This window comes from Babylonia areolata, chromosome 19 (assembly GCF_041734735.1).
Source record: "Babylonia areolata isolate BAREFJ2019XMU chromosome 19, ASM4173473v1, whole genome shotgun sequence".
Taxonomy (NCBI): Eukaryota; Metazoa; Mollusca; class Gastropoda; order Neogastropoda; family Buccinidae; genus Babylonia; species Babylonia areolata.
In genome coordinates, this window is record NC_134894.1 from 60794686 (window position 1) to 60807185 (window position 12500).

Below are 12500 nucleotides of genomic sequence, written 5' to 3' on the forward strand. Positions count from 1 at the left end.
ATTATGAACGGTGAGAAAGTCCCGGGGGGACATTGCCTCCCCCAGGGATGTTTCTGATGTGGGGAGGACAAATCTTGGGATACTACACCTTTCGCTACCTTCCTTTTCAGAGCAGAGCAATTCAGTTCCGAACAATAAGTTTTACTTTCGAATGAAATGTTAGAGAGAAACACACACACACACACACACACACACACACACACACACACACACACACACACATTTCGTCTGAAATCGTGAATAAACGTTAAGCAAAAGAACGAACGAACTAACGAACGGGCGAACACACACACACACACACACACACACACACACACACACACACACACACACACACACACACACACACACACAGAGTGAATGTATGTGATAATCTACACAACTGGAAAACAAATCACCCCAGCAGCAATACCTGCAGCAGAAATGAAATTAAACCACAGAAACGCTTACAGCGATAAGTAAAAATTATGCGCATTCATAATCATGCGCTATGCTGAGGCAACGGGCCCTCCCCTGGGGGAAAGCAACCCGAATTTAAAGACATGGAAATCTGTTGCGGCAAAAAAAATAATAAAATAAAATAAAATAAAATAAAATAAAATAAAATAAATAAAATGAAATAGAAAAATAAATTTTAGAAATGTCGGACAATACAACGCATGAATAATGTAGAAAACATGAATTATGCCTGCCTGTGAACACATTCACTTCATGTTTTCGCTTTGCGTTCTGTCTCCCCCCCCCCCCCCTCGCCCCCCTCCACCCTCTCTCTCTCTCTGTCACTCTCTCTCGCTTTGTCTCTCTATCTCTCTGTCTCTGTGTCTGTCTGTGTTTATCTCTCATTACGGAAATCATTACATTTCCATTGGAAAGAATTAGAATTCTTATTCTGTTTATCCAGTCTACAGAATAGACGCCTGTTTAGACTCTGAATTTGTGTGTGTTTGTGTGTGATTTGTTATGCCTTTAGAACGATTTCATACGAAGATAAATTGTTCCAGTATGTACCCCGCCCACATTCTGTTTGAAATTAAAGAGAGACAGACAGACAGAGTACAGACAGACAGAGAGAGTACAGACAGACAGAGAGTACAGAGTACAGACAGACAGAGTAAAGAGTACAGACAGACAGACTGATAGACAGAGTACAGACAGACAGACAGAGTACAGACAGAGTACAGACAGAGTACAGACAGACAGGTTACAGACAGACAGAGTACAGACAGACAGACTGACAGACAGAGTACAGACAGACTGACAGACAGAGTACAGACAGACAGGTTACAGACAGACAGAGTACAGACAGACTGACAGACAGAGTACAGACAGACTGACAGACAGAGTACAGACAGACAGACAGAGTACAGACAGAGAGAGTACAGACAGACTGACTGACAGACAGACAGAGTACAGACAGACAGGTTACAGACAGACAGACAGACAGAGTACAGACAGACAGAGTACAGACAGACAGACAGAGTACAGACAGACAGAGTACAGACAGACAGACAGACAGACAGAGTACAGACAGACAGGTTACAGACAGACAGACAGAGTACAGACAGACTGACAGACAGACAGAGTACAGACAGACAGACTGACAGAGTGCAGACATACAGACAGACAGACAGAGTACAGACAGACAGACAGACTGACAGAGTGCAGACATACAGACAGACAGACAGAGTACAGACAGACAGACAGACAGACAGAGTGCAGACAGACAGAGTACAGACAGACAGAGTACAGACAGACAGAGTGCAGACAGACAGACTACAGACAGACAGAGTACAGACAGACAGACAGACAGAGTACAGACAGAGTGCAGACATACAGACAGACAGAGTACAGACAGACAGACAGAGTACAGACAGACAGACAGACAGACAGAGTAGACAGACAGACAGACAGACAGAGAGAACGACGAGGAAGAATAATTATTTTATGTGTCCCGTAAAACATACTTATGATGTATATATTGAGAGAAAGAGAAAAGAGACAGACAGAGAGACAGACAGAGAGGGGAGAGAGAGAGAGACAGACAGACAGACAGAGATGGGGAGAGAAGTAGACTGACAGACAGATAGACAGACAGAGACAGAGAAGGAGAGAGAAGGAGAGAGAGAGGGGGGAGGAGAGAACGAGAGAAAGAGAACAAGAAAGATATTGACAGAAAGACCGACAGGTTAATACACACATACACATTCTATCTCTCTCTCCACCCCTCTCTCCCTCACACACACACACACACACACACACACACACACACACACAAACGTCACGACACGACACGACACGACACGACACGACACGACACGAGCACAAACAAGACAGAACAGCGACAGTGATCGCGCTCAATTTATTTCTTTGTTGCTTTGCATTACGCGTCAAAAGCTCGTTGTCCCCGGTAGCTTGCAGAACGTGAATTTAAACTGAATCAATCAATAAATGCAAACAAAACTTCGCAAACTACAAAACCAGGACGGTCCACTGACTTTCGGTCGAATCGATACTTGTAATGGAAAACGACAATTGACAATGATATCCTTGTGCTACAAACTCTCGTCAATCTTTGCAATCAATGTATACAAAGTTCATAAAAAGTTAAAGAACCACTTCAACAAAAGCATGTACTATGTTTTCATAACGTCAAAAAAACAAACAACAACAAAATATTTCAGCTACGTACTATGTTACAGAACCCGCCAAAAACTTCGTAAAATTCTATTTATTATTTTCTGGAAAAAAAAAAAACAACCCCACTAAACAACAACAGATTGAGTATTGTTGAAATTGAAATCCTTCTATACGCAAGTTTCTTTTCGATAGAACTTTGTTTATTGATATAAAAACAGTCAAGTACTGTAGGCAATCTACACATATGTTTTAATCTTGATTTGCGCATGCTTGTTTGCGTTATTATTCGGTTACTAAGGAAATTTAACTTGTTGATTTTGTATTTGCTTGTTTGCTGGAATTACCTTTTCTGATTGTTTTTGACATAACTTCTATTTAAAATTATGGTGAGTGTAAAAAGATGTATTGTTATTATTCAATTAATAGGGAAATCTGACTTGATGATTTTGCATTTGCTTGTTTACTAGAGTGAGCTTTTTTTTGTTGTTGTTTGTTTGTTTTTTGTTTTTGTTTTTTGTTCGTTTTCGAGATCTTGATTTTGTTCATTCATAATTCACCGCAGTTCAACTCAGGGCACATGCCGTAAAGCGGACGACAGTTTCACTGCAGTGACGGTGTCCAACCATTGACATGAGGGAGGTAACTCCTGAGGCGTAACGCTATCAAAAGTTCGAATTTTTTCGAGCGTGTCGCACACACAGTCAGTTACCTAATATTCTGCTACATTGTCATCTCTCTTCTTCTGATCTTCTCTTAATATTGAAAAATAAAACAATAGAAAAACCCTTTCATGACTGGTATGGCCTCTACATGTTCCTGGCCTGCGCTTGGATTCTTTTCTATCCTTTAATTTAATACAGTAAATCAGTAATTCTTTTGTACCGCCCCCCCCCCCCCCCTTTATAGTATACCACTCGGGTTGACACAACACGGATACATATGGTGTGTGTAAATGATGATTGTGTGTAGTGTTTCAATGCCTCCATGCGGGACACATGAAATAAACTTGCCTTCCTTTGCTTTGCATTGCTGACAAAAACAACAACAACAACAACTACTACTAGTACTACTGAGAGATGGAACAAACCCACAATCGGCAGCCATAAGCAGCACTGACTTGAATTTGTGTCGCTTGTGCATGGACAGAGTTACCACTCTTTGTTGTTGATAAAATAATAATAATAATAATAATAATAATAATAATAAAGAGATTGACTGGATTATACAGATTGTACGTGGTGCACCACTGGGTAGACACTGAAGACGGCAGTTTGAGACATATATATGTGAAGCATTTACGGCCTAAACAAATGTCGTTTGAAAAATCAGTGTGTATTTTTGCAAAACTCTCTCTTTCTTTCTCTCTCTCTCTCACGCGCTCTCTCTCTTTCTCTCTATTTCTTTCTTTCACTGCCTCTCTCTCTCTGTATGGGTCTCTGTGCCTCTCATCTAAAAAAAAACAAACAATAACAACAACAACGAAACAACAAATACAAAGAAAAAAAGAAGAAGAAAACCCAAACAAACTATCACACACACACACACACACAGAGAGAGAGAGAGAGAGAGAGAGAGAGAGAGAAAACAAGAAGTACAACACAGTTATTCAGTATTTTAGAAAGATAAGTGTGTTGCTTTTTCCATCGTAAAAAAAATTAAAGAAAAAAAAAAGAAGTGCATAATGCAAGAAAGCAGATCTCTAATTATGAGGAAGTTTTGTTGTTTTTTTCTGGGAATTCAGCATCATTATTTTCATAACGCGACTTAAAAAAAAAATTTAAAAAAGAGAAAAACTCGGATAGTATATATATATATATGTAGTGGAGTGATGGCCTAGAGGTAATGCGTCCGCCAAGGAAGCGAGAGAATCTGAGCGCGCTGGTTCGAATCATGGCTCAGCCGCCGATATTTTCTCCCCCTCCACTAGGCCTTGAGTGGTGGTCTGGACGCTTGTCATTCGGATGAGACGATAAACCGAGGTCCCGTGTGCAGCATGCACTTAGCGCACGTAAAAGAGCCCACGGCAACAAAAAGGGTTGTTCCTGGCAAAATTCTGTAGAAAAGTCCACTTCAATAGGAAAAACAAATGAAACTGCTTGCAGGAAAAAATAACAAAAAAAATGGGCGGCGCTGTAGTGTAGCGACGCGCTCTCCCTGGGGAGAGCAGCCCGAATTTCACACAGAGAAATATGTTGTGATAAAAAGAAATACAAATACAAATATATATATATATATATATATATATATATATATGAGAAAATTCTGATTTTTTACTTTTTATTCAACAAAATAGATGTTGGTTTTCAACTTTGTTTTATTGTGTGTGTGTGTGTGTGTGTGTGTGTGTGTGTGTGTGTGTGTGTGTGTGTGTGTGTGTGTGTGTATCTGCATCCGAACTTTTAGATATTTTGCAGACTTGATGATACCCTAAGCTTACTGTGTGAACATTTTCAATGAATTTTCTTTATATTAATATCTAGAAAAGATAAACAATTTCCAAATCTGTTCACGGAAATAATAACAATTATCTATAAATAAAAGTGTTGTTTGTTTTTTTTTAAATCAAGGAAAAAGTCATGTTAAACGCATCGCCTGAAAAATATGATTTGAAGAATAATTGTACAATATCGTAACATGCTTATGATTCCTGGATATATATATACATATATATATATAATTATGGTGAAATTAAGACAATGCCTGTTTAGTTCTTGTGTGTGAAGTGATAGTTTCTGGATTATTGTTTGGATACACATGATGTTGTGGTGAAAGCATAATCATTTTTGTTTTAAATTCATATTCATAATCATATCCCTACACACACACACACACACACACACACACACACACACACACACACACTTTTGTGTGTGTAAATGATTATACTCCTGCGCATCCATACATCTTGAGAACCTTCAATCATTCGCGGGACTTTGGATGAATCCTGTTTGCGCTGAAGTACATAATAATTAATTATGTCATGGGACAGCGGTTTATCAAGACACCGCTTAAAAATGTTTGCTGACAAGAGCTGAGAAGAACGAGCTATCGTCTGTCGCAGCTATCCAATCCATACAACGTCTCAAATCCGTGTACCGTGCAAAAGATCGTCTTCAGCGTGCAGTCGCTGTGTTTGTTTGTATCGTTTACCCTAAAGCAGCCATGCACACAACTTGGAGAGAGAGAGAGAGAGAGAGAGAGAGAGAGAGAGACAGACAGACAGACAGAGAGAGAGAGACAGAGACAGAGAGAGACAGAGAGAGAGACAGAGAGAGAAAACAACCCAACTTATACGTGGAAACCTTGCTTTTGAATCGAAGCTGATTTCACGCGTACAATTAATGGACTTTAATTCATACATTAAACTCTGCAGTAAATAAGACAAACCACCACCACTGTTCCCCCCGCCCCCTGCCCATTTCTCTCCCTCTCTGTCTCCCTCTCTCTGTCTGTCTCTGTCTCTCGCTCTCTGTGTCTCTGTCTCTGCCCTCTCTGTCCCTCTGTCTCTCTCTGCCCTCTCTTGCTTTTTCATCCCGTCAATACCAACCCACCCCCACCCCCACTTCCACCCCCCGCCTCTCCACCCCACACGTTTTGAATGGCCCGGTTTGAGTTATGGCCTGTGGCCGATGTTCATTAAAACGTTTTGGATTTCTCTCTCTCTCTCTCTCTCTCTCTCTCTCTCTGCAACTCTCTCTCTCTTTGCAACTCTCTCTCTCTCTCTCACTTATTCTTCCTCACTCTCTGCGTCTCCCTCTCTCTGCCTCTCTGTCTCTGCGTGTGCCTATTTCTGCTCTCTCTCTCTCTCTCTCTCTCTCTCTCTCTCTCTCTCTCTCTCTCTCTCTCTCTCTCTCACACACACACACACACACACTTATTCTTCCTCTCTCTCTGCCTCTCCGTCTCTGTGTGTGCCTATCTTTGCTCACACACACACACACACACACACACACAAACACACACACGCGCACACACACTTATTCTTCCTCGCTCTCTGCGTCTCTCTGTCTGCCTCTCCGTCTCTGTGTGTGCCTGTCTCTGCTCTCTCTCTCTCTCTCTGTGCCTATCCTCTCCTCTGTGTCCATATCTCTCTCTCTTTTTCTCTTGATGCCTGTGTGTGTGTGTGTGTGTGTGTGTGTGTGTGTGTGTGTATCCTTCTGTCTGTGTCCATATCTCTGCTCTCTCTCTTTTTCTCTTGACGCCCCTCTCTCTCTCGATCTCGCTCTCTCTCTGTGTGCCTATCCTCTCTGTGTCCATATCTCTGCTCTCTCTCCCTGTCTCTCTCTCTCTGCTCTCTCTCTCTCCCTCTCTCTCCCCCTCTGTCTCTCTACCCTTCAATTTCTCTCTCTCTCTATCCATGCGTCTCTCTGCCAAGCCTCTCTTATCTAAATCCCAGTGTTTGTTGAACGAACGCGTCAACCTCGCTTCAGTCAAAAGGGTCCCACACTACCTCCCCCCTCCCCCCGCCCTCTCCCCCTCTCACACACTGTCGCCAATTATCATCGACCCGTCATACCTGAATAAGAAACAACAGCGTGTTTTTCTCTGTGTGGTAGAACAGAGTTGAATCGTCATTAATATTTCACAGTTGCCCTGTTGAAAAACTCCACTATCAGGTATACGCTGTGTTAAAAGCAGCCTACTATAAATAAATAAATAAATAAAAAACAAACAAAACTATCAGTGTAGGCATGAGTGGTATGTTTGAGCACAAACACTTGAAGAAGGAGAAATTTTGTTTAATGTCCCGTCGCTTGCACTGGTGATTGTAAACATTTTTTTGTTAAAGTGTAGCCAAGCGCACGGTTGCCTACGATGACGGCAGTAGCTTAATTTCACATCACGGCACATCTTGACGACATTTCGCAGTTGATCAACTTGTAGGAATGTCATTTGAGGACAGTGTTTGGTCTTCACACATAATTATGCATGGAGTTATGCTTGGACCTTCTGTTAGGAAAGTTCTTTTGCTTAACGTCTATCCACATTTGTGATTTTAGACGAAATTCCATTATCCCCCCCCCGCCCCCCCACCCCATCCATGCCTTAAATCACCTTTCCCTGTTCCTCTCTGCTCAATTAGCATTTAAAGAAAAGAAAAGAAAAATATAAACGAAATAAAATAAACTAACTACTCAACCCTTAGAATCACAACAAACAGCCAACTGGGCTCCAAATTAAACTCTGAACTATTTCAAAGACATGTTGATCATTATATAAGTCATTTCTAATTGAAGCAGATGGAACTGCAGATTTTGTAAATGACGTAAGTAAATATGGTTTTAACTGTTCACATTTATAGATGATATGCACGGGGGTAATTTCATTGCCGCAAATGCAAGTCACATTTGAAGTATATTTTGTTTCTGTGGCATCCAGTCGTAGTCTGTATATTAGACTGGTGAGCCTTCTGCTACTGTGATATACTTTTGTTTTAAAAGAAAATATGCGACCAATTTTTCGCGAGCTATTGTCAGCATTTTCTCAAGAAGGGATCGTGGGAAATGAGCGGGTGGATCGTTATGCGAAAAAAGGCGCAATGAACATTTCCAATGCCATAGGAATTCGCATTCCACATTCATTACAAGAAGGTTATTCTCTGCTGGAGAAAACTTGCTGGAACCATGTCAATAAACTGAAACAGGAGTGTGATCCTGACAGAGAAAATACTGTTAGGAATGTCATTTGATGTCAGTGTTTGGTCTTCACACACAATTATGCTTGGTGTTACGGTGCTTGCCTTTCCCATACTCGTCTGCTAGTCTTTCCATTGTAATGCGTGTACATGTGGTTTCACTGTCCACTGTGCCTTACTGACGTATCGCTCCGTATCGGCGACACAGAGCAGTGCCCCTGCAGAACAGGCAGCCAACAACTGAACATCTGCTGCAGTCCTGCCCGCTCCACCAAGCGCTCCGAGAGAAAACCTGGCCCGACCCAATCCCAGCGGCTCGGAAGCTCTACGGAGGACTGGAGGACCTGCGACGTACTGTCGCCTTCGTCGGGGAGACGGGGGAATCCATCTGATAAATGACGAACGAGACAACAACAACTGACGTATTGTACTTGTGACATTTTTTGTTTGTTTGTGTCTTCCATGCGCTGCCTTTTTTCTTATCATTTTCCCTCTTAACTATCGTGAATAATACAATAAAAAGAAAGCCTTTGTGACTGACCTGTGAATGTCTCTTCGCCTTTGTGAGGGTCCCATTAATCCTTATCTATTCCTTAAGCACTCTTTACTCTCCAAATCCAATCCATCGCAACTGACACCCCCCCCCCCCCCTCCACCCCTCTCCTCTTATCTAAGCAACCGGTTTTTTTTTTTCACGGTTACAAAATATCAGTTCACTTTTGAATGGTATCTTTAAAAAAAATATAAATGAGAAATGTTGGAGAGGACGGGGGCTGTGTGGTGAGCTGGGGGAAGGTCAGTACAGATCGACGGTGGAATCAAAGATGGATATTTGAAAGAAATAAAAGTACACTGAACACGAGAAACGACTGACAGTGAATGTTGAAAAAGTCAAACACCTCAACGTTCCCTGTGCCTGTCTCCGTCTCTCTCTCTCTCTCTCTGTGTGTCTCTGTGTCTCTCTCTCTGTGTCTCTGTGTCTTTCTCTGTCTCTCTCTCTGTGTCTCTCTCTGTCCCTGTGTGTCTCTCTCTGTCTGTCTGTCTCTCTGTGTCTCTCTCCGTGTGTCCCTCTGTGTGTGTGTGTGTGTGTGTGTGTGTGTGTGTCTCTGTGTCTCTCTGTCTCTCTCTGTGTCTCTCTCTGTGTCTGTGTGTGTGTATGTCTCTCTCTGTGCTTTTACGGGAGGATGAAGAGAGGGAGAGAGAGTAGGGAGGGAGAGGGAGAGAGAGAGAGTAGGAAGAGAGAGAGAGCAAGAGAGAGAGAGAGTAGGGAGAGAGAGAAAGAGGGACAGAGAGAAGGGAAAGAGAGAGAGAGTAGGGAGAGAGAGTGAGAGACAGACAGACAAACACAGAGACATAGACACAGAGAGAGAGAGAGAGAGAGAGAGAGAGCAAGAGAGAGAGAGTTGATGACACACTTTCGAGCAGGTAAGGCTTCGTCAACTCAAGAGTCAGAAATAATATGCTTCACTGTAGTCTCACAAAAGCCGATGCACTTGATATCAGGACAATGTTTAGTCCGCAATGAATTGAAAAAACAGTCAGAAAACTAAACTAAAACAGGTCTGCGAACTGGACAAAAGTCTGAGAGAGTCCACTGAAGACGTTTTTCAGTTGACGCGAGCTTTCCATTTCAAAACAATCATTGCAGACAGCAGAAACGTATCAGAGCATAGACACTAACATATATATATCCCATCCGGGAGATATATTGGCCTTGGTAAGAGCCTTGCAATTCAAAACTAGCACAGCACACATCAACAATGTATTACTGAGAAGCACAGTCACTAACATGTATCCCCTCCAAGATATATAGTATTGTCTCTAGTCGGAACGTCCAACTGAAAACTGTGGAGTGATGGCCTAGAGGTAACGCGTCCGCCTAGGAAGCGAGAGAATCTGAGCGAGCTGGTTCGAATCACGGCTCAGCCGCCGATATTTTATCCCCCTCCACTAGACCTTCAGTGATGGTCTGGACGCTAGTCATTCGGATGAGACGATAAACCGAGGTCCCGTGTGCAGCATGCACTTAGCGCACGTAAAAGAACCCACGGCAACAAAAGGGTTGTTCCTGGCAATATTCTGTAGAAAAGTCCACTTCAATAGGAAAAACAAATAAAACTGGACACAGAAAAAAAAAGGGTGGCGCTGTAGTGTAGCGACGCGCTCTCCCTGAGGAGAGCAGCCCGAATTTCACACAGAGAAATCTGCTGTGATGAAAAGAAATACAAAATACAAAAAAAAAAAAAAAAAAAACAAAAAAACAAAAAAAAATCACTGCAGGCACCAGTACTGAATTGACGGGTGCGGGTGGCCTAATGGTCAGAGGGTTGGACTGTCATCTCTGCTGGGTTTCATGAGTTCGATCCTCAGTTTCGGCACGCCTGGTGGGAAAAGGGTGGCGGAGACTTTTTCTCATCTCTCACGTACGTCAGCACGATTATATGCAGACCTGCTAGTGCCTGAACCCCCCCCCCCCACCCACCCCCTTCGTGTGTGAACTGAACGCACGCAGAAGATCAAATTCCTACGTTAAACACCCAGTAATACATGTATGTGTTCGGTGGGTTATGGAAACAAGAACATACCCTGCATACACATCCCTGGAAACGGAGTATCACTGCCTAAATGACTGGGTAAAACAACAACAAAAACTGTCAAACATTTAAAAACACACTCGTACATGTATATAACAAGAGAGGCAAGGCCTTCAAGACTGACTTGTGATAAATTAAGTCCCCTAGCATTAATTACAGAGTAATTTCCCTTTTTTTTTACTATCTGCACCAAAACGTTTGCAAAATAAATAAAAATTCCATGCTGAGGAAAAGAAGTTCCTGTTTGAACAGAAAATGATAATAATGACTGCTCTTGTTGTTGGGTCAGAATATCAGATCAAAGTGCTAAGTTTAGAGAATACAAAAAGTATAAATATAACAGTAAATGCAGTTTGCATATAATTAGGCTTCTTTTTTTAAAATTTTTTTGTGCCCATCCCAGAGGTGCAATATTGTTTTAAACAAGATGACTGGAAAGAACTGAAGTTTTTCCTATTTTTATGCCAAATTTGGTGTCAACTGACAAAGTATTTGCAGAGAAAATGTCAATGTTAAAGTTTACCACGGACACACAGACACACGGACACACACACACACACACACACACACAGACAACCGAACACTGGGTTAAAACATAGACTCACTTTGTTTACACAAGTGAGTCAAAAATGAAGAAAAGAAAAAAAAGATATACATATATATATCATGCACGAGTGATCTTGGGAATTGCGGACTGAGAAGCTTCATTGTGTTGAACTTAAAAGCGTCCCATTCAAAAACTATCACCGCAAGCAAACTACACTTGCTACGTTTATGATAATCAACTGTCGTTATTTTTAGAATATTGCCTACATGTTGTCTACAGTATTCAAGCCGACAGCAGCTACAACAGCTAGGCCTGCCTGTAGATATATATATATATATGCGGCAGACGTTCTTAATGAACTGGGGTTGATGATTTTCAAGTATTCCCACAGTTACTATCATTGCAGACAACAAGGCATGCTGTGTCGTTGAGTTGATCGATCATTCAATGATCGTTATTTTTAGAATGCAGCAAACAATATCCTAGTTCTTGACTACAGCAGCTAAGACAGTCAGCAGGCCTGTCTAAGCGTGCAGCAGACATTGTGTATCGAAATAAAGAGTCGTGATCGAACGAACTACAGGCTGTGACAGGAGTTTCTGGAAACTGAGCCTGACAGTGACATTTCCAGAGTGAGATTCGATAGAACAGGTGTATACTGTATCACACATCACACATCTCACACACACACACACACACACACACACACACACACAGACAGACAGACAGACAGAAAAAGAGACAGAGAGACATAGAGAAAAAGAAAAGAGAGAGACAGAGAGACAGAGACAGAGACATACAGAGAGAAAGAGACATACAGAGAGAGAGAGATACAGAGATGAGAGAGGCGCGCGCACGCACACACACACACACACACACACACACACACACACACAGATACAGAGAGAGGCGCACGCACACATACAGACATACACACACACACGCACACGCACACAAACAGATACAGAGAGAGGCGCGCGCGCGCGCGCACACACACACACACACACATACAGAGAGAGAGAGAGAGAGAGAGAGAGAAACACACAACACACACACACACACACACACACACACACACACACACACA

At 42.2% G+C, this 12500-nt stretch overlaps 1 protein-coding gene across 1 annotated transcript in view; it reads right to left on the reverse strand.

Annotated features, from left to right (window-relative positions):
- The window catches only part of LOC143294391 (sodium/potassium/calcium exchanger 5-like), a 132507-nt gene that overhangs the window by 119306 nt on the left and 701 nt on the right, over positions 1-12500 (reverse strand). The window lies entirely within an intron of this gene.